This window comes from Papio anubis, chromosome 14, assembly GCF_008728515.1.
Source record: "Papio anubis isolate 15944 chromosome 14, Panubis1.0, whole genome shotgun sequence".
NCBI lineage: Eukaryota > Metazoa > Chordata > Mammalia > Primates > Cercopithecidae > Papio > Papio anubis.
The window spans coordinates 98,328,456-98,352,117 of record NC_044989.1 but is presented as its reverse complement, the minus strand read 5'-3'; the positions used below and the strand labels follow the sequence as shown (position 1 = coordinate 98,352,117).

Sequence of the window (23,662 nt, the reverse complement as noted above, 5' to 3'; positions counted from 1 at the left end):
TTGTAAAACAGGGACTTATAAGAGGAACAAAGACAGGGTCAAATGTGTTTCACACCCTTATAATCACTTCAGTTGAATAAAAAAAAGTATTGGGCGGGTGTATTCATTAGGTTACATTATCTGAAAATTAAGCATGTTGTTCATTTCAGTTGGCAAATGCACGGATATGTAACTGCGGTCAATACAAAATACACTGCAGAGCTGTAAGCTACAAATGGAAGCTATCACAGCAAAAGTGAACTTTCTGCTTATTTAACTTTCATATTTAGTACAAAACTATATAGCTTAAATATTTAAAAGGCTTATTTAATTTTTCAAGCCAAAGCTGGTTACGTCTTAAGAGCATGAATCATTCTCAAACATGAATTACAAATAAACAGAGATGCCTGTTTATTCAAAATTCAAATTGGGGAGATCAAAAAATAGACATAAAAACAGATTCTACAAAATTTCATTTAGTTACCACTGAATGTCAAGAATGTACTATTAAAATGAAAATTCCCGTGGTTTGTCACAGGATTAGATGATACCAGATTAACATGAAAAAATCATGAAATATTGAAGGGCCCTAGGAAGTACTAAGAAGTTAAATTCAGTAGACTGTTAATGCTAAATATGTTTGACTAAGTAGAAATTCCCTGAAAACTTATTACTTCAATATTTTATAGATAGTAACTGAATAAACAAAAACATTTACTTCCTCCCTATCTGTTTCTCCTGCATCCTCCCCCTCTCAGGCGAAGACCGCCCAAACCCTCCAGTCATTCAGGTCAAAATTGCACACTCAATTTGGATTTCCTTCCTACTTCCACTTCCCACAGCCGTCGGTAAATCCTATAAGCTTTATCTTCAAAATATGATGGGAGCCTGGACAACATAGTGAGACCCCTATCTTTACAAAAAAATTGCCAAAAATATTAGGCAGGTGTAGGAGGGCACTCCTGTCATCCCAGCTACTTGGGAGGCTGAGGTAGAAGCATCTCTTGAGCCCAGGATTTTGAGGCTGCAGTGAGTCGGGTTCACTCTACTGCTCTCCAGCCTGGGCAACATAGTGAGACCCTGTCTCTTAAATATATATATGACCAGAGTCTGGCCTGTCCACCACCCATTAGGCTGTCCAGTCATGCCATTCCTCCATGCAATTCTCCAATGGCTCCCTCCCACAAGTCCTTATGATGACTTGCAAGACCTTAACATTCAGGTCTCTTGTCATCTTTCCACTCAAGCCTCCTAATACTGCTTTCCTCACTCACACTGTTCTACGCATACTGGTACTTTTGCTGTTTTCTTTTGTTTTGGTTTGGTTTGTTTGTTTGTTTTTTGTCTCCTTAGGCCCATTCAGCCCTGGTACAGGGGCAAATTCTGTCTGATGTGTTCTCTCAGGGACCTGCTAACTCCTTTACCACCATCAAGTCTTTGTTCAAATGCCACCTTTGCAATAAAGGTTACCCCAACCATCCTACTTAAAATTGCAGTCTTCCCACTTCCCGAGCTCCCCACCTGATGATCTTTATTCAATATATTTTCCTAAGCAGGAATTACCTTTCAGTACTGTGTAATTTGCACACCTATCATTTCATTGTCTGTCTCCCCCTGTTAGAATGTCATCCTCACAAAGGTTAGGTTTGGGTCTCTTTTCTTCCCCGACCTGTCTCTAAAACAACTCTTGGCACGTAGCAAGTAGTCATTTAATATTTGTTTAGCCTAAATAACATTGTCATCTTGCTCTCGCTGCTCCTTTTCCCTCCAATTTCCCCTTGAATCCACTCCAATGATGGCATCACTCTGGGTTCTCCTAGCTTACTGGTCACATCTTCTAGGACTTCCTTGCCAATTCTTTTTCCTCTTTCAGCGTAGAAATGGACCATTGGAATGCCACAGGAACCACTTCCTGATGCCTTCCAATTCTATCCTTCTCCCTTCCTAGGTGACAGAATCAGTCCCAAGGCTAAAATCACCAACACGATGCTGTTAGCATCCGATTTACACCTCTAGCTAAGAGCTAAGAACTTTCTTCTCACAGCCAGAATTGTACTGAGCTCCCCACTTGACATTTCCACTTGGATATCATCAACTAGGCATCTCAATCTTAGTATGCCCCAAGCTGAACCCCTACCTCTTTCTCAGGATATGCTCCTTTTGTATTCTCCTTCATCTTAGTCAATGACGACTCGTTGCCCAGGCCAAAAACCTGGAAATATCCCTAATTATTCACTTTTTTTCATGTCTCAAGTTGTATCATCCAAATACGCCCAGCCCCTGACCATCCCCAGCCATGCCACTTTGAATCAAGCCTTCATCTTCTCTAGCCTGAATTATTGCCTTCTAATTGGTTCCACAAGATTCTCCAGCTTGCACCAAGGTGGCCCTCCTGAAACATAAGTTGGCTCATCAGGTCTCTCTGCTCAAAACCCTCCAATGTCTTCCAGTCTCAATACACGTTACATCCAAAATGTCTACCATGATCCATGAGGCCCACGTGATTCAGCTCCCCCCATGTCTTCAGTTTTCCCAGACTCTCACTCCTCTCCTCTTTCCAGCGACACTGAGCTCCTGGTTGTTCCACAGGCATGGGGTGGGCGGCGGGGGCCACATTCCCACCTCAGGGCTTTTGCACTCTGTTCTCTCCACCTGGAATGCTTTTCCCCCAGAGATCCCCAGCTCTTACCCTCTCACTTCCTTCAAGTCTCTGCTCAAATATTACCTTACCCAAGAAGCCCTCTCTGGCAGCTCAGAATAAAAACAACACCCTCAGCACTCTCCACCCGTTCACCATTCTGTCGTTTTTATCATTCCTACACCACTTGACTTTGTTATATTCATTTGTTTGTTGACATCTGTCAGTGGACAATGTGACCTCCTTGAAAGCTAAGGATTTTTCTATTGTATTAACAGAAAAGCGCCTGGTTTAAACAAAATAGTTTTTAATAAATGGACACTATCTTTCTGAAAACACTTTTACTAAAAGAAAATGATGTATTCCCTTCCTGGGGTAATAAATACTTCATCAAAATTAGCACATAATTCCTACCTCGTGTCATACACAGAAATTCACCCAAAATGTATCAAAGGCCTAAATGAAAGAGTTAAAACTATAAAGCTGTTAGACGAAAACACAGGAGTAAATCTTTGTGACCTCTGATTGGGCAATGATTTCTAAGATATGGTACCAAAAGTACAAACAATACATTTGGTACCAAAAGCACAAAGAAAAATAGATCAAATTTACCTGATAAAAATTTAAAACTTTTATGTTTCAAAGGACATCTTCAAGAAAGCAAAGAGACAACAGAATAAATGGTAGAAAATATTTGCCTATGATGTATCTGGTAAGAGACATATCTAGACTATAGAGAGAGAGTGAAGAATTCTTACAGTTCTACAACAAAAAGGTTAGTAATCCAATTTAAAAATAAGCTAAGGATCTGAATAAACATTTCTCCAAAGAAGATATATAAGTGACCAATAAGCCCATGAAAAAATGCTCAACATCGTTAGTTATTAGGGAAATGCAAGTCAAAACCACAATGAGACACCATTTCACAACCACTAGAAATAGCTGTAATAAAAAAGACAGATAATAACAAATGCTGAAGGATGTGGAGAAATTGAAGCCTTCATAAACTGCTGGTGGAGATGTAAAATGATGCAGCAACTTTGGAAAATAATTTCGCAGTTCCCCAACACATTAAACAAGTAACCGAGCAATTCTACTCCTAGGTATCTATTCCAAAGAAATGAAAACATATGTCCACACAAACACTTGTTCAGGAACGTGCATAGCCACTTTATTCTTAATAGCAAAAAAGTTTAAACAATGCAAACGCTCATCAATGAATGAATGGATAAATAAAATCCACTGAACAGATTGTTATTCAGCAATAAAAAAGAAGTATTGACACATGCTACAATGTGAATAAATCTTTAAAACATTATGCTGTGTGAAAGAAACTAATTTCAAAAGACCAGATATTATATGGTTCCATTTTTATGAAATGTCCATAATAGGTATATCTATAGAGACAGAAAATGGATTAGTGATTGCCTAGGGCTGTTGAGGCAGGGGGATTGGAGATGACAGCTGAAGAGAACAGAGTTTGCTTTGGGAGCTATGAAAATGTTCTGAAATTGTAGTGATGGTTGCATAACTCTGTGAATGTACTAAATATCTGTTATTTATGAGTTTTCTTGCTTATTGCATTTCTCAGAATGTGAGCCTCATGGGAGTAAACACTTTATCCTCTTCACTGCTGCTCCCGTAGAGCCTAGAATAGTGCCTGGCACATAGTAGACACTCAATAAACACGTATTAAATACATTCTAGGGGACAGCATTGTTATAAAGACTAGAAATCAGTGATGTCAGCAGAGCATATAACAGGCACCTGGAATATGAACCCACAGTAAAGGCAAAATTTGAATATTTCTTGAACAGAATAAATATCTTAGATTGAATCATTTTATTCACTGGCAAAAACAGTTTTTGTAAAGGGATGTCTTTGATAACTGAGAGTTTGCTGCATTATTAAATGTTTTAATGAAGTGTCCTCTCATAGAAATTGTTTTATCTAAACACACTGGAGCCTCATCTTAATTTTAACTTTGCTAATTAAGTTATACAAAAAGATTTGCAGAAGGGGTTTCAACAAAGACCAACAGCAGTTCCTGCTTGGTACACAATATACATTTGATTCTTCTTACACTTTTTAATGACTTTGTAGATAACCAGTCACATCATGCTGATTATATAATCCAGTGTTAATAATTATCTTCATGGAATTTATAGTCAATTTTCTAAGGAATCCAACTATCAGAGAAACATCTGTTTGTCCCTCTTCTGTGATTTGTTTCTTGCTCTTAATTTCACTACTGAAACCAAAATGCCATTTAAACTACTTTTTATTCAAAATTCCACATTGCTCATGCAATGGGATATTGGGCTGTCTCACCTAATGTAATGCTACAAAGCTATCTATAGCTGCTGCAGTATCTGAATTTCTAATAAAAAACGGAATATTTCCAATAAAATGGCTGTGTCAAAAGCTAGTTATGTTTTGGTTTTCTGCTGTCTTGCCAGGGTTGTCATGCTAAAGGAAATATATTTACCTGGGCTTTGGGAAGTGGTGCTCTGGCCAGCGGCCCCGGTGGTGGCTGCAGTTGCATGAATGGTGTTTACACTGGGGTGATGGTGTCTCTATCACCTCTAGCAGACAAGCTCTACCCCCACCCAGATTCATCAACAATGGCTGTGGTTCTTCTGGAAGGATCTGGAGAGGAAAACAGGGAAAAGGAGAAAGCTCAAAACAGAACTGAATATTAATCCACATCAAAAGGTTTAAAATATTAATGTAAAATCCAGTGTGGGCATCCAAAGTCCTGCTCAGACTTTCTCCTGTTTAGCTATTTTCCCCTTATTCAAGCAACATTCAAATGAGAATCAGAGAAGCTCCAATTTAAGTCACTTCAGCTTTGTAAATACCAGGAACAGATGGAATAGAATACCTAGAACCCTTAGTCTTCCTTCCCAGCTTGGCAAAAGACCACATGCTCCTGTGACCAAAATTATATTCTAAATTTTGAGCTATTGTGAGGGACTATCTAGTTCTAAAATATTAAGAATTATACCTTGTCTACTGTACATTTGCTACAATGCTCTCAATTGAATCTGATGATACTTCAATTTGAAAGTATTATTAAGTCATGGGCAAGCATCTTTTCTTTGGATTCAATATTCTGCAACCATGCTCTTTCTCTTCTGCTTGAAGACCAGAGTCCTCTGAAGTCCCAAGAAGGACTTCAGTTCACGTCTTTCTTGCAATGTTTGCAAGATTTGTCTGAACCTTTTCTAATACGATTTGCATCCATATTCCAGCTTTTAAATGAAGGCACTGTCCTTTTCCATCCTAGCGCCCGACAGCAATTTAATCTCTAAGCCCTCTGTCTCAGTGGTTCTACCAGAAGGTGGACTTGGGCTGGCCTGTGTTTACCACACTGAGATTCCCCACTCTGAGGTTCTCCCACAGTCCAATGGAAGTCCCTTACCTCAACAAAGGAAGTTTACTCCCCCAGCCATGATCCTGGCATTTCTCCACACCGTGTATCCTCCACACCGTGTATCCTGTCTAGTGAGTTGCCTTGTCTTCTAATGTGAATACTCCTCTCCTCCACCTTAGAAAAAACTTCTGCATTTTTTCCTTGTTCATTTTCATTGTACATGCTTTTTATTGCCTTCTCTAGTGCCCTACAACTAAGCAAGGAGAGTTAAACTATAAGAGCAATAAAAAATAAATTCGGAAAGAGAATTAACTTCTTCCTTCCACTCATAGAAATTGAATATCAAAATAGCAGGGATTTCAGGAGAAAAAAAAAATTAATCTCATAGAATGTGTTGAGGTCAGGGGTGTGCAGGGAAGTGGAGAGGATGGATTCCCCCATCCTCTGACCTTCAAGGTCATAGTTATTCCAAATTCTAAAAATAGATATATACTCACCTGAACAGTTTGTGTGTCTAACCACTAAAATTATGAAATGTTCCTCTTTAACTATAATCATGAATTTTGCCATAAATTCTTTTTTGTCTGATAGTAAAAGTTGCTGTACCAACATTTGGAAGTAAGTTTGATCTATTTCTGTTCTTTTATTTCCAATATTTCTATGTGGTTTTGTTTCATATAAGCAGAAGATAGCTTTAAAAAAAAAAAAAAATTCACTCTGGCCAGGTGCAGTGGCTCACACCTGTAGTCCCAGCACTTTGGAAGGCAGAGGTGTGGGCGAATTACCAGGAGTCAGGAGTTCGAGACCAGCCTGGACGACACGGTGATATCTCATCTCTACTAAAATTATAAAAAATAGGCAGGCATGGTGGCGGGCACGTGTAATCCCAGCTACTTGGGAGGCTGAGACAGGAGAATCACTTGAACCCAAGAGGCAGAGTTTGCAGTAAGCCAACATCAGGCCACTGCACTCCAGCCTTAGCAACAGAGCAAGACTCTGTCTCAAAAAATAATGATAATTAAAAAATTCAACGGCTACTGTCAATCTTGTAATAAATGTGTTTAATTTATAACATTTATTGTAATTTCTAATATATTTGGAACTAGTTTTACTGCAATTCTTTTCTTTGTACCTTTTTTCTTTACTTCTAATGCTAATTCATTTGATAAAGCTGTATATATTTCTCTTTTAAATTAACCTCAGAATATTAACTACAAATGTTTCTGATAAGATCAGTGGTTATTTGATGTCTCTATTTCCTTTCTGAAAAAGACAGGAGACTTAGCTCACGTTAACTATATACTGAACAGCAATCTGTTTTACATTAAACGGTGTTCTGACACACAAAGTGTGTTTGTCAATTACGTTATTGGTTTTATTATTTTTTTTTCCATCCAACTCCTCTCAATTTTATTTTTCTTCTTGGAGAAGTCATTAGGAATTTTTTTCAATTAGGTCTGTAAGTATTAAACCCTATCTTCACACTTCTGAATTTTAAAAAATATTTCTCTTTTTATTTGTTAATAAATTAGCTGGTTATCGAATTTAGGGTTGATAGTACTAAAGAAATCCAACCATCGTCTTCTGGTATCATTTATTGCCAGTGAGAAGCTACCTGTTGAACTTAAGTTAAACTATCTTTCCTTCCTGGTGGTCTCTTTTATGTGATTCTGTTTCACTGTGATATCTCTAAATGAAGATTTATTTTCTCCTTATTTGAAAGTTTTTGGTTTTGTTTTTTTAAGGGCATTTTAAATCTAAGGACACATCTCTTTAATCAATGATGAAAAATTTTTAGCCATAATTTTATCTAATATTACTTCACCATTTCTTCTTTTTTCTTTTTCTGGAAGTCCTGTTTGACCTACTTTAGAGCCTTTTGACCTATCTTCTACAAGTTCATACATTTACATTTATATAAATATATATATTTTTTCTTCACAGTAAATTAATTATAGAAATATAGAGAGAATATCTATCTACCTATATCTCTGTATGTATGTGTATATATATATACATGTATGGGTACAAAGAAATAGATGATAGATAGATAGATAGATAGATAGATAGATAGATAGATAGATAATAGATAGATGATACAAAGATAGGAGTAATCTGAATGAAATCCTCAGTACTATCTCTCTATTCCCTTGTGAATGTGTCAAATATAGAATTTATTTCAATTTAGTATTTTTTGTGAATTACTACTTTTTTGCCCCAAGATTTCCAACTTGTTATTTTACACAAATACATTTTGTTTAATTTCTGTCTTTTGCAATTTATTATTCTTGTTACACATGTTGTTCTTTTATTTATTTTACTATGATTCATAAACATACTGAAATCTTTTCCAGCATTGTCCTATTATTTTGATTTTTATCTATAGTGAATTTATATTTGGATTGTTGGTATCTTGGCTCTCTTTCTTAGCACTAGGATTCTGGTTTTTTTCTGGTTTGTTTGTTGTTTTCTTGAGACAGGTCTCACTCTGTCACCCTGGATGGAGTGCAATTGTGCAATCACAGCTCACTGCAATCTTGATCTGCCAGACTTAAATGCTCCTCCCACCTCAGCCTCCCAAGTAGCTGGGACTACAGGTGCACACCACCATGCCAGACTACAATTTTATTTTTTATGGAGATGTGGTCTCACCATGTTGCCCAGACTGATCTCAAACTCTTGAGCTCAAACAGTCCTCAGTCCTTGGCTTCCCGAAATGCTAGGCTTACAGGCATGAACCATTGTGCCTGGCCTAGAATTCTTTAACACAGTTTGAAATTTTGATTTGTAGATCATCTGTAAAATATTTGATTTTATTGTGTGCAGTTCACCCCTTTCCTGCTCTTTCTTAGGGCAGAACATTTTGTTTTGTTTTGTTTTTTGTTTTTGGCATTCTAAGTGACATCCCTGGAACCTTGACTCCAGGACCAGTGTTACAGTGGTCACAGGAGCTTCTTGCCTTGCAATGGTATTTGAAATACTCTTTTCAGGGAATGGCTGCTCCTGGTTCTTGATACTAGACTGGTGCCAATGTCTTCCTTCTTTTTGAGCATACAGCTTCACGTGACCATAGTTCCTGAGAGTAGCAGGGACCAGGTTTTTCCCTTTTATTTCACCAACCTGGGAGATCCACTCCAGACCTTTTTCAAGCAGTAATCCCAGTTTTCTGCCCCTCATTTGCTTGAAGTATCTTTGGGCCCTGTTATCTGCAGTAGCAAAATTTTGTTCATTCTTACACACTTCAGACGTGAAGTCCAATAGGAATCCCAATTAGCCGGAGAACTTTGCATTTATGTTTCTTTGCCGGTCTGCTAGGAGACTTACCTTGTTATTGAGCAATTTTCTCTTTGAGTTTTTTCTTTTTTTTTTCTATCACTGATAGACATTTGTTTGTGTGGCTTCAGCGACACTGAAGTTCAGAGTAGCAGCTCTGCAGTCAGGCTGTTTCAGTTCAAATCTCAGCTTAATCACACGCAACCTACATGAACCTGGGAAAATTACTCAATCTCTGTTTATCTCACCTTCCTCAACTATAAAATGGAAATAATTATTGCTGCAAGATTAAACGAGATCACACCTACAAAGCACTAAAACACCATAAGTGGTCATTGTATGCTAGCTGTGATATTGAGAACACAATTAGGCCACAGTCTTGACACAGAAGTTTGATAGCACAGAATTTCAGTCATAAAAAAGAAAGAAATCCCATCACTTGTGGCAACATGGATGAACTTGGAGGATGTTATGTTAAATGAAATAAGCCAGGCATAAAAAAAACCAAGTATACTATTTCATTCATAAGTGGAATCTAAAGAATTTGCTCTCATAGAAGTGGAGAGTAAGATGATGGTTACCAGAGGCTGGGAAGGATAAGGTGGAAGAGGGCATGGGGAGACATTGGCCAGTGGTACAAAGTTACAGTCAGAGAGGAAGAATAACTTCCGGTGTTCTATCAGTTCTATTGCACAGTAGGGTAGGGTGATGATAGTTAACAATAATGTATTGTGTATTTCAAAATAGCTAAAAGAGAGGATTCATCACAAAGAAATAATAAATGTATGAGGTGATGGATATGTTAAGTACCCTGATTTGAATTTTTAAACAGTATATACATGTATTGAAACATCACACTGCACCCCATAAATATGTACAATGATTATGTGTCAATTAAAAACAAAAATAAAAGAAGAATTTGTTAAGGAAAGCACAAAAGAAAGCAAGTACCAGAAGGAAAAAGATTACTTTTCTGATATTAATTTTTCCATTTTTTTCCTAATGCATATATCCCTACATAGTTTTTTTCTTCTATACTACCAATGCTAGCAATTTGTATAGCTTGGTATATCATTTCGTAGATACTTTCTATGTAATCTGATTTTCTTTTTTAGCAATATATTATGAGCTTATTCCTAATAGATGAAAATAAGACTAAAATAACTGTTTTCGCTATTGTTAATAGCACTATTTGAATATTTGGCGACATACAATCAGGACATTTGAGGTAGTATTCTTTTGAAAGTGACATAACAGGATCTGTTTCAAGACGTATGAAACATACTGACAAAATTATCTTACAAAACATTTTTCACTTTATAATTCTACATTTCAACTTCCAATTCTCCCATCTCAAAATATCTTAAGATGAGAGTAAATCTTGAGATCAACAAAATGAAAATACAAGCAAAAGGCAAAATAGAACCCTGAGGAGTTAGCACTGTTGAAAATCAATAATGCTCTGTCCCGTTCCTGCCTATAGTTGCAGAAATACAACAGTGCTGGAGTAGTACTTAACAGCAATAAATCTGTTTTCACATGAAGGGGAAAAAATTGTTTCATAATTAATTAAGATGTGAAATTTCTCCACTTTTCAAATTAAGAATGTAGTGCAGCTTTGTCCAATAGAACTTTGTGTAATGATGGAACTGTTTTACATCTATGCTGTCTAGCATGGTAACCACATGTAGCTAGTGAGCAGTTAAGACATGGCCAATGCTATTAAATTGTTTATTATATTTAAGTTTAAAGAATTAAAATGTAATCAGCCACATGTGTCTAATGCCTACCATCACGAACAGCTCAGCAGACTCAGAGTGTTAATGAAACAAGCAAGAGATTAACATCAACAACAGGTAGAAGTCATTTTTTATAAGATAATAGATCTTTTAACGTATTTTAATAAGTCAAATAAATAATCAAGAGATTTATGATATAAAACAATACTTAATCATTCTTCAATGTACCATGTCTCCCCAAAAAAATACTTTCTCCCCCCAAAATACTACATAGCATTCATACTGCTGCTCTTTCTGACTTATATTTTTAGGAACAAGAAGAAAGTAATGAAAAAGCAAAATGATAGAGTGGATTTATTAAGAGATTACACATTTCATCCCATAGGTTACGTAATAATATGACTCCCAAGTCAGGATAAAACTCACTTTTAGTATAGTTGATTTATTATGGTAAATATGTATATACAATAGATTCACAGTTTACTTAGAGGTTAGGATTTTAGCTCAAGTGAAAACCAAGATAATCTAAAGAACATTGAAAAAATGTTCTTTACATCCACTATAAAATAATGTATGGTACTAACTCTCAATACATTTTCTACATTGACTAGAACTGGTTGATTGTATATTATTTAACAAGAAGACTTGTGTTTTTATTTGAGGATGAGATCTCTTTTTATTTTGAATTATTATTTGATTTTCTTCCCATATAATTCCATTTTAAAGCAACAAATATGCAAATTGCTTTGTTTATTAATATTACCTAAAGACCTGGGTCCACTGCTTGTGTGTTTCTCCATTCCACTCATGCTGTTGACTTATCCCTTGTAAAACAATTTCATAATTCTCAACTGTTCTTTGTTTCTTCTGATTAGTGTTTGTGCTTTCCCGTTTCTCTAGTGTGAGATTGCCATTGTACCACATTTGACACATGTTGCTTTCATTTCTCCTGTCATCATCCATAGTCTGAGAACTGATATATTCGAGAATTGCTTTTTTACTGTTTGCCTGCCTTCTTCCCACAAGTCTTCTGCGATATGACTTTCTCTCCCCTGCAGTCAGAATACAGTGAGTAATTGCAAAAGACCCTTCTGGAATCAGAACTGTTCCTCTCACCAATCCTCTGGAGAGTTTCTGGCTCTGAAGGAAATGCCTGATTGCAATCCCAGTTTGTTCCGACCATCATATGGTCCACACTTTTGTACACAGACTGAGGCTGCAGATGGGAGGACAAAGCTTCATATTAATGTGGACCGTGTAGCGGTTTTTGAATCACGTTGGACATGTTTGCAAAGTCAAGTATACCTTTATTTCTAAGTCCTTTTTCCTAAGCACCCAAAATGTGTTTTGATGTATTACCATCTTTGTATCCTACTTTCCTAATGTTTCTCTTTGAAGGGAGAGTGAGGGGTAATATGTATTTATGAATAACACATACATATTTGTGTATCCCACCTCAAATGAAAAACTTGCAATCATTTCTCTTCCACATCCCTTTTCTGTTGAAGTCATCTAGTAAAATGATTTTGCCACAGGAGGCTCCCAAAATTTGTCAGTTGATCCAATGGATACACTTTTGAATTCTCACTACAAACCAGGTCATGGAGATAAAACAGCACATGGTTACTACATGAAGTCATTCACAGACATCTCGCAGGCTGGGAACGACACAAGGAATGCTAGAGTCAAAAACCACCATCGATGTTTTGCAGTAAGTATTAAGGGATCAAGAGTCAAGTCCATAGACATAACTTAGAGGGCGTCTACTAACCAATCCTCTCTCTCTCATGCCTCTAAGCACTCAAGTTGATAAGGGTTCTAGGATCGTTAGAAGAAAATCAGTTAGAAAAGAACCCAAGTCCACAAATAGCATGGCTAGCTAAGCAAGCCCATCTTCCAAGTCCACAAATAGCATGGCTAGCTAGCTAAGTGTACTTAGACCTTAATATCTGTACCAAAAAAAAAAAAAAAAAAAAAAACAACAAAACTGCAACCAAACCTTATATTTATATTATCACTGTTGCTCTTTCTGGGAATTACAGCTCAACCAAACAACTTCCTATCTCTGTAACCTCTGGTAATTTACTTTATCTCTCAGAATTGGTTTTCTCGTAGACTTGCTATAAGGATTAAATGAGATAGTCCTTATGATATGCCCAGAGTAAGAGCTTAATAAATGAGTATTGTTCTTGCTGATGCTGCTGATAATAGTGATGGTGGTTTGACATCTTCTATATGAGCAAAGGAACCCTGTGGGGTTCAACAGAAGTTGAAAAGTAGACACTGACAATGGGCTTTTTGTGCCTTATCGCCAATAACACAGAAGAACTTGATGCTTTGCCTGGCAGCACAGAGGATCAAACGTGAAACTGCGCCAGGAGCTGGAAGGCTCAGGTGGAGGTAGAAGAGGACCAGAAGGCAGATTTGGGCAAGGGAGTGTGATTTAAAGCCAGGTGAGGATGGCAGACTTCCCTAGAGATGAGAGCGTCTCGGCTGGCTGATGGCATCTCCGCTTATACCCTGGTCCCCTAGAGCTCCTCACCAAAGCCTAGATCCCAGGCCCAAACTCAACCTGTGTGGTCAGAAGAGTGCAGGGCCTCTCCCTTCACTCCTTGGGCCCAAGAAGAGGGGAGGAGCCTTTACTGAGGCTGAGAAGACTGGTGGTATCTTCTACCCAGATGTGAACTTTATAACAAATATGTTGTTTAGATTAGGTGGCTGAATGATTCTTGGTTTCCCTAGCTCCATGTTGAGAATGTGTCAGATCACTCATAACTGGCAGGTGTCTGTGTAACAGTCCTCAAGAAGGAGCAGGTATTATTGTGCACATTGAGGAAGAGGGCTGTGAAGGGCAGCTGTGTTAAACCATTCACCTCTGGTCCTGCAATTAGTCCTCCACAGATCTGGGTCTGGAATGAGGTCATCGTAAGTCCTTCTTCTGATCTTTCCTGTGGCGACTACTGTCACTTCTTCAATTAAAGCTTGCAATAATTGTTCCTAGCCTAACGATAAGCAAAACAATCATTCAGGAGCCAATAAAATAGGGAAAAGCAAGTCAAGAGGATGGTAACCATTTAAAAATAAGCCATATTTAGATATTTTAAACCAAGTAATGTGCTAGCAAAACATTTCCTATGCATGCCTTAATTAAGCAAAGATGCAGGGAGGCCCTAAAATCCTATATCTTGCAGTCCACTTTTACTGGAATAAACAAAAAGCTCTTATTAGCCAAATTTCCTTAGTCAAGAAGCAGAAGCGTCATGTCAATGAAGTTAACTGTTAAGAACAAAGTATTTTAACCTCACATTGTCATTCAGGAAAGAATTTTGAGTACTCTTTTTAAAAAAAATTGGCAGTTGTCATTTAATATATGATGTGATCTAAAAGCATATTATTTTTTAATGTTACCTAGGAGATTTCATCAGCTTCATGACACTCTTAATCTTTGGTATAATTGTCTAAATTGATAGAACATCTTTTATTTAACTGATGGAGGCACTGCCTGCCCTTTTATAAGTCAAGTAAACAGGTCTCTGAGTTCTCACTTCCTTTGTCTCGCTTAAAAAAAAAAAAAAAAAAAAAGCCTTCCTAAAACTCTCTGATAATGATAAAAAGTGGCATTGTTTTAAAAGATAAGAAGCACCCAAATTATTTTCTCTCTGACCTTTGTAGGTTCCAGGACAAGCAGCTTCTGTGAGTAAAATAGTTAAAGCTTTTTCTCAACAATGGATACCTGACATTGTTCCCTAAGAAAAGAATATATTGCTCCTGATAAGGAAAGTTATTAAGCCCTCATCTTTGCTCAAAAAACAATTTAACAAAAATAAAGTTGGGGAGTATTTTAAGATTTCTGAGGAAAAATTTGAAAGAAAGGAAGGAAAAATACCATAGATTACATTATCTGTAGGTGCTCATGGAGTTTTATATACTGTGCCTTATTGAAGCAATCTAAGATAGGTTTCAAGGATAATTCTTGGCAACCTTTTGACACAAGCGGAACATTTACATAGCTAAAGTTTAATGAGTTAAAAGTTTTGTGAAAAGAATTATTAGGAGAGTGAAACAGAAAAATCACAGTTTAAATTTTGTATACAATGTGTTACTCATGCTTCAACCTCTGAAACTGGCTATTTCTTAAATTGAGGAGCTCAGTTTCAGATGCCATCTCATTCTGAACTTAAATTTACATGTTTTTGGTTTAAAAAAAAAAAAAGTTACCAGCAGTTGTTCAGAGAGGCAGCATGCATTCAAAGGCTAATTCACTGGCCATGAGCTCCCATTATCATTTTTTTCTGGGGTTTCAAAACAAACAAGCATGATCTATGTATTCTTGCAGGTTGCAATGTCTGTAACAACAATATGACACTGTTGTCATCAATTCTTAAGGAACTATGAACTAAATAGCTGTGAAGGCAAAGCGATGATAATAAAACCTCTTCCCTTTACCAAAAAGTTGGTATTGCTTTTGCAGTGGTTTTTGCCCCAGCTGGAGGTGCAGTCTATAGTCAGGGAAAAGGCCTGAAGTATATTAGAGCCACATAAAAGGAAGCACACATTGACAAATAATAAGATTCATTAAGGAAAATAATAGAAGAGGCAGTAATAGTCATTAGCTCTAGAATTCATAACTCTTCTGATTTCTCATTCACAACCAGCTTTGTGGTATGCCACAGTTTTTAATAGTCTAGCAGCTTTTTTTATTCTTCTTTTAAAAGATGATTGGCTTTGAATGCTAGAATATGCAAATATACATAAAAGACTGACTTTACTGACCATTTCTTTGTGTTTGGGTATATATTTCTGTATGGCATAATATTTCCACTTGCACTGGTTTCCTGGCATGAAAATGTTTATTGCGCTCATTAGCTAAGAGGGTATCGGCACCGGTCCAATGAACACAGATCTGCCTTCTGATTTCAGCCATTAAATTGCAATGGGATTCACAGGCTTAACATTGTGGGTGTGAGAATAATAAAATGGAACTCCATCTTTAGCCCAGTTACCATGGATGCAGTTAAAGGTCATAGTGGCAGCTGCTAACTAGTTGCCTTTTGAGCTGTGTTTCCCCTCCTGCTCTGTGTTTTCGAGCACTTTCCTTTCTATGGGTCTGCCGTGGAATACCTTCACCTACTTTGGTGACACACTAACCTCTTTAAGACAACGGGCTCCTTCTTTTCAAGACAATGGTTGCCATGGACCTTCTCTTGTATCTATGTGTCATGGATATGATACAGAATCAGGAGGCAAAAGCCTTAATAAAAATACAAATTGTGGTTCCTTCTGCATCCTGAATTACTTTCTCATTCTCTGCACACCGGTCTACATTCCCAACCAAAAAAAAAAAAAAAAAAAGTGTATAGTAAATTCCCATCTCCGTTTAAACTGGTAATGGGTTCAGGCACTGATGCATTCACAACGTGAAACATCAACTTCTTCTTCATTCGGCCCAAAGTCCTAGGAGTTAATTCCCTGTACTGCATGAGGTGTCAGGGTAATTACCGCTGATCAGCCCTATTTCTCCCCGCGCTGCCCGCTCCTCGGGCCCCCTGTTTACTGATGCACCACCACAGCAGCACGGAGCTTTCATTCAGGCACGCTTCTTAATCGAAAGGGTTTGGACAATGTCGGATTTTCAAAGAGAAGTGGGGGAAAAAAATTAAAAGTAGCCAAGCAAAATAAAGTGCATGGTAAGAAACCTGAAAGCAGTACAAAATATTTCCTGATGTCAACACTTCATTTCAATAGATCTTAAAACTCCTGTTCATTTCCAGTGAAGGTACTGTGAGCCTTGCCATGAGCAACCTGACTGCGTGATCATATTTTGAAATATCTGGGGAACATATACCTTTAAAACGCCATTTTGGAAAAACATATTCTTTTTTGTCCTGTTTAGAAATAAGTCCCAACCATGTAGCTATATATGCCAGAATACAAAAAAAAAAAAAAAAAAAAAAAACCTTACCAAAAAAACGTTGTGCCCCTCTGTTTGAAACATACATTTATATAACTTGTCATTTCATAAAAATAAATTAAGTATTATAGGAGCCACAAATGTTTCAATTCCACACAAGAGTGTTTTCTGGGACTCTTGGCAGGATGCCACTATATTCATTTTTATTTCAGACACAATGTGAAGTCTTTAATTTTAATATACTTTGTAACTATAATGGTTATAAGGCATATACTGTACTAATTCATCCTCATCCTTTCCTAGTCCTGGGGAGATTTCACTGAGGAACAGGAAGAGTTGTTGATTTCATGTCTCTTTCAGACTTTAAAATGTTGTAGAAGAGTGGCCTGGGGTGCAGGGAAAGCAGAAAGAGAGAGAACTGGTCATTGGGCACTCGGCTCGGTGCCCTAAATGCTGGATGTGGAGTTGGCTCTCCTCCTTCCTGGTCCCTGGTCTCTGAGTTCAAGTGATGGCCAAGCAGAAAGGCGAAGAGTGGAAGACTTTGCTGCCGCCTGGGGCTCTTCCCCAGCTCCTGAGTTCCTGCTCTGGCAACAATTCAGCTGAAACAAGAAGAGTATTGGCGAGTCAGCTGACGGGAGCCTCTCTGACACTGCCCCATGTGATAGCAGCATGGGCACGGGCCAAATTCTTCTCCACAGCTCCTTTATTCTCTGAAACCCCACTGGCCAGGAGTCAGAGAACCAAGCAGGGACAAGAACACTGTAGGAGAATCTGGCCCCATTTAATCTGCAATACCCTGCCGGAAAAAAAAAAGAAGAGGCTGATCCCCAGTAAGAGGGAACAGAGTAAAACTGACAAATACATATGTAAATCAATTAATCCCCAGTGATCGTCCTGAGGTTTCCTGGTGACCTCGGAAGCAGAGTGGTATTTCTTCATTAAAGGGGCTGGGTGGAGGTGGTGAGAGAGAGAAGTAATTTTCATAATCTGTACCACTGTATTATTGGGAACACCAGAATAACATGTTTCAAGCGATCACGGGGACTTCAGCTCTACTCTTCCTCTGCCACACTCCTAATCAGAGAATTTCTTCCTGTGCCTTGTTTACTGTTGATATTTTCTGGCTGATTGGAGAGGAATGACATTTTGACAATTTACTGTAGCAGTAAGCACTGTACAAACAAAAGGTGCTGATGAAAACTGGAACCCATTATTATGTAAATGATGGCTGAGTAACACAGAATCCATCTCCCAGTCACCATCATTGAGACCAGTTTTACTCAATGATAATAATTTTCATGATTGCAGACTTCAGAGTGATCAGAAATATGCTTTAGCTGTTGCATTTATCTACTGCTGGTACTTGACCCTTAATTAAATTCTGAAACTTTTTTATATAATAAAGTAAAATACAGCTGACACTTCTGTTCAAACAAAGAGGCTCAAACGCAGATCCACCAAATAAGATAAAGGTATTTCAGACTTACCTCGCAGTATTTATAGTAAACATGGATTGTACAGTGTATTTTGAAAGGGAGCTTAAAGTTGAAAATGCAGATGTGTGTTTTCAAGTAATTTCAATTCTGTACTTCGGCTCTGCTCTCCTTAAATGATGCTGAATCTCTGCAAGCTCATCTTGGACACGTCATAATAAAAAAAAAAATCTGCTTAAAAGACATTTAAATGTGTTCTGAAAATAAGTTCTGTGGGTTCTTTAAACCTTCCATCTTAATATCTAGACTTTTCAAAGTGAGTCTTCGAAACTATGGCACTTATGAAGATCCACACAGCTTAGTAAGCTATTGCACCGAGTTTTGTAAAGGAATATTTTCGTCATAAATTTGTTCTTGTCTTAAAAAGAGAAAGCCAAGGCAAATTTTAAAGCAGCATTTTGACTTTAATGAAAAATTGATTGGCTAAAACAGATGTCAGACTGAAACTACAAAGAGGCCAGGCATTATGCAGGTATCAGCTGCTTTGTTAAGAATGGCTGACAGTGAGGAGACTTTGGCTAATGTGCTCTTATTCCCTTTAAACCCTGCCAATGCTCCAAAGCATTTATTTACCTTGGAGTTTCCTCCCTCTTTCAGGGCAGGAAGAAAGATCTTCATTTAGAATATATTAATAAATACAAGTCAGCTTAAAGGGGCAACAGTGTGAGCCCGGTTTTTAATATTTCCTTAGATATAACCCTTTCTAACCAGGCAGCTCACGGAGCCAATGAGCTAAGAAGGTAATTACTTAAGTGGATTTCATGAAGAGTAGAAAGATGATTGTGCCACATTAAATAACAATTGTGTCTTTAATGATGTGTTGGGCTATAAGGCAAACATCCCTCCACCATCACAGGCAGGCGCTCCAGCGTACCTTTCTAATGACTCCGGTGGCTCCCGTCCCCCTGCCAGGATGTGAGGCTTTCAGAGCCTATGTAAACACTAAGTGAACTGGTATATTTTTTTAAACTGCAGCGCCTGCAGCAGCGTGGTCATTGATAAATTGGCTATGAATTGCTGAAATAGTTCATATGAATATAAACATTGTTGTAGTTTTGTAGCTTTAAGAAAGACAGAAATGTACTTGACTTGAGAGAGAAGACGGCAGTTCCAGAGCACAGCCTTCCAGAAAGTTCCTTCTCTGTTGTGTGTGAAGGATCTATTTTCACAAAATCCAGCGAGGTGGACTCAAAAAGTGTGAGGGGGGTGAGAATGCGGTAGAGATAAATCATTATTTAAAAAAATTAAAGATTGAATAAAATGTAACTTAGCGTTTAAGTATCTATCTTAAACAGAAGCAGGAAATAATATTACAGCATATTAGATTTTATTGCTTCAGAACGTGTAGTATTCTGGATGTCCATGTCCACTCGACTTTGTGTAGAAACAGTAAAGAAAGACCACCGTAATAAATATATCCAGCACCTGAGTTAGGATTCACATTAGCTGCCACCTAACCTTAGAGGAAGAATTTTCACAGTGATGTAAACTTGAGACATGAAAAGGATAATTAATCCATGATTATAAATGTTCCTGTCTGCCCTTGGATGTTGTTATAATGACTATTTCCCCCAGAGCCCATAAGAGTATCTCTTTGTGGACATGCGTGCTGACTCTCTAGTCATTTACTCTCTGACGTTAACATTAACAAATTTGAATGTGAGAGACGTGATTCAAATAAAATGCACAGTCCAAATGTTGAGAAAGTACTTTCCACTAAATCCTATCAAGTTCTTTAGTATCGTACCCATTTCAGAGAACAAAGAAATAACATACCTAAAATTGGAAAACTCTTCCGGTCCTTGACTGTAAGCTATATTGTGGGAATTGAAATGAACAAATCTCTTACCTCTTTGTTTTATTTAGGGAATGAAGACATTTGGAGAAGAAGCGATTACTGAAAGGAGACTCCTGGGCTGGAGGAAAACCGTGATCTATAGTTCATGTTGACAGATACTGTGTTTTTGGTACTAGATCTGACTTTTGAAATGACTTCTCACAAATTCAAGTTTAGCAATCATGAGTAAAGTACCCAGGATGTGCTAAGCATCTAGCTTTGCAGATAGAAAAACACTTACTGTTTCTGAGCATGGGAGGGAATAGAAGTTCCTGGGTCCTGGCCTCACCTCATCAGGCACTGCAAATTTGACGCCTCCTTCCTGTTCACAGCAGACCTTTGGGATAGGGTATTAGATGTCACGGAATAGTTGCATAACTCACCCACTTTGTCAGAGCCTGGGTCTAAGCCGGGTCTGACAGACTCCAAAGCAAGCCCCGTTTACAGCATGACTGGGATCCAGTGGGTAAGACCAACCTGTCAATGCCCAAGTACAGATGCAATAATAGCGCTTCAACAGATTGTTGCAAGCCCCTCGTGAAGTATGCCAAACTCCAGCGCAGATGGTAACAAAGGTTACTTTTCACCTCCAACCTCCAATATCCTTTCTTTTTTTCTTTTTTCTTTTCTTTTTTTTTTTTTTTTTTTTTTTTTTTGAGATAGAGTCTTCTTTGTCGCCCAGGCTGGAGTGCAAGGGTGCAATCCCAGCTCATTGCAAACTCCACCTCCTGGGTTCGAGCAATTCTCCCGCCTCAGCCTTCCAAGTAGCTGGAATTACAGTCACCCATCATCATGCCCAGCTAATTTTTGTATTTTTGTAGAGACGGGGTTTCACCATGTTGGCCAGGCTGGTCTGGAACTCCTGGTCTCAGGTGATCTGCCTGCCTCGGCCTCCCAAAGTGCTGGGATTACAAGTGTGAGGCACCATGACCGGCCCCAATATTCTTTCATACTAGACACTGTGTAAGCTAATTATTCAGCAAGTATTTTGCACTGAACTCTAAATAGGCAAGTATTTTGTGTCCATTTTACAGACAAGAGGAATAAAATAGGTAAAGTATTTCCCCAAAGCTGTGATAAATGAATCCCATAGCTAGAAATGGCAGAAAACCCATGGACACTTGCATGGGTAGTGGATGTCTGCCTTACCTTGGCACAATGCCTGGTCCTCACATATCATTTCAGTGACATTGCCAAATGGGAGAAACCATGCCTGGTACATGGGACCCAGGCTCCCTCAAAATATCTTGAATGCATTTTTTTCAGGGGAGAAAATCCATTTGAATAAGAACAGCTAGTTACAGCTTATTACGTGCCAGACACTGTTCAAAGTGTTTGATGTATATTAACTTCTCAAAACCACTCTATAAGTTAGGTACGATGCTTTCCATCTCCATTTTACAGATGAGGAAACTGAGCCGTCAAAACTAAGTGACTTGCTTGAGGCTATTCAGCTGGGGAGAAGAAGACTGGGATCTGAACCCAGCTGAACCTCCCAAGCCTGGGCCACTGAACCATTTCACTTCTTGGAAAAACTTAATGGTCAGCGTGGCCCACCCAGTTCATGGACAGCATGGAGGTAATGAACTTTGATCCAAAAATTATTGTGCATTGACTGAGCATTTATTCTTTTAAGACAGTATATTTGGATGCCTTTGCATGTACAGAATTCAAATTAATAATAATGTCCACAAAAGTTGCCCTGTATTTTTATGCTGAAATACAATAAAATGTCAACTTGGTTCCAGTGACCTTTATACCGTACATATTACGTTTAATGTAGTTCTGTATTGTAGCTAAATGTATTATCTAACTCGTTGATGCCAATAAGCTGATGCGTATGAAAGATACCTGGAAAAAAATTATCTTATCAAAACACTTCAGAGGAAGCCACAAAAGTATGATGATAAAATATCAGAGGAAGATAGAAAATTGGGGGTAGGTGAAGTCATGCTTTGCAGCATTTGCTCACGATATTTGAGAAAGTAACGTTTTCTGTCTTTTAAATGGTTTCTGAATTTCTGTAACAGTGCTGCTCTGTTTTCTCGGTCAACCTTGCTGGATAGCCCGGTTTTCCTTTGCAGTTTGCAGAGCATGTGGCAGGACTATAGGCCTGTTTTATCTCTTTCTCACATAGCCCTCTGACAGAGAATCTGCAGAGGTCATCCCTCACCTCTAGAGCTGGTCTTGTCCCCAGCGCCCACGTGTGCTCTGTGGCTCAGAATGGTCTACAGGGCCTTCCAAATCCAAGGACAGGGTAAAGGTTTGCAGTTTATGTTTTTAATTTTTAGTCCATATTTACTGAGCTACCGAGGTGTGCCCAGCACTGTGCACACACTGATCCCTCCATGGAGCATGGTTGGAAATTTCCAGAGCAGCCCCTTTCTCTGAACACAGTGTGAGACAGCTCGCTGGCGGGTAGTCCCCCAAGGCAAACGTGACGATGGCCCCTTCAAGACTCTAACAAGAGCCCTGGGCTTCTGCATACATGACATTAAAGGCATTTTCTTTTTTTTCTTCTTTTTCCTTTTTTTTTTTTTTTTTTTTTTTTTTGAGGTGGAGTCTCACTCTGTTGCCCAGGCTGGAGTGCAGTAGTGCAATCTCAGCTCACTGCAACTTCCACCTCCTGGGTTGAAGCGATTCTCCTGCCTCAGCCTGCCAAGTAGCTGGGACTACAGGCACCTGCCACCACGCCCAGCTAATTTTTTGTATTTTTAGTAGAGACAGGTTTCACCATGTTAGCGAGGATGGTCTCGATCTCCTGACCTCGTGATCCGCCCACCTCGGCCTCCCAAAGTGCTAGGATTACAGGCACCAGCCACTGCGACTGGCCTATTTTCTTACACAATAGTTCTACTGGGTCTTCCCAGGCTGCAGACACAGAACCTGAGCTTATGGGGCAGGAGACTGAGTGAGGATACCTATGGGGACCCACATGGAGGAAGGAATGGGAACAAGGCAGGACTGGGAGGGAGAAGCAGGCCTCAAAAGAGTCCAGCTGACCTTGCGGAGCTCTGGAGATAAAAGCCCTTCAAGGCGGTCCCCAGCTGAGACAAGGGGGTCAGGTCTTTATTCCCCTACACTAACCAAAGTCTGATACAGGATTCCTCAGGAAGAGGCGCGACCTTGGGCTGGGCTGCTCTCTCCAGCCAGGGACCTGTTCGGGAGAGGCTGGCAGCTGATCTGCTACCGCCATGCCCAGCAGCTGATGGAAGGAGTGTTTGAGTCCTAACGAGATGTGGAGAGCCCAACACAATATCCACTAAACGCTCCATGTCTTATCTTAAACCCAGAATCGTGTGCCATCTATACTATTAAATAGAAGGCAAAGAAATCCAGAGAATTAGCAACTCTCAAAAAAGACAAGATCTTAGAGGTATCCAAGTTTAGTGTCCCCAAAGGTAGAAATTACTCCT

General features: G+C 38.6%; 1 long non-coding RNA gene across 1 annotated transcript in view; it reads left to right on the top strand.

Annotated features, from left to right (window-relative positions):
- LOC101010057 overlaps positions 1-22,165 on the top strand; it is a 73,953-nt gene extending 51,788 nt beyond the window's left edge. Inside the window, exons 3-4 of the long non-coding RNA XR_002516804.2 lie at positions 20,276-20,376; positions 21,651-22,165. This is a non-coding gene — a long non-coding RNA (uncharacterized LOC101010057). The remainder of the gene's footprint in view (positions 1-20,275; positions 20,377-21,650) is intronic.
- Positions 22,166-23,662: the final 1,497 nt, after the last annotated feature.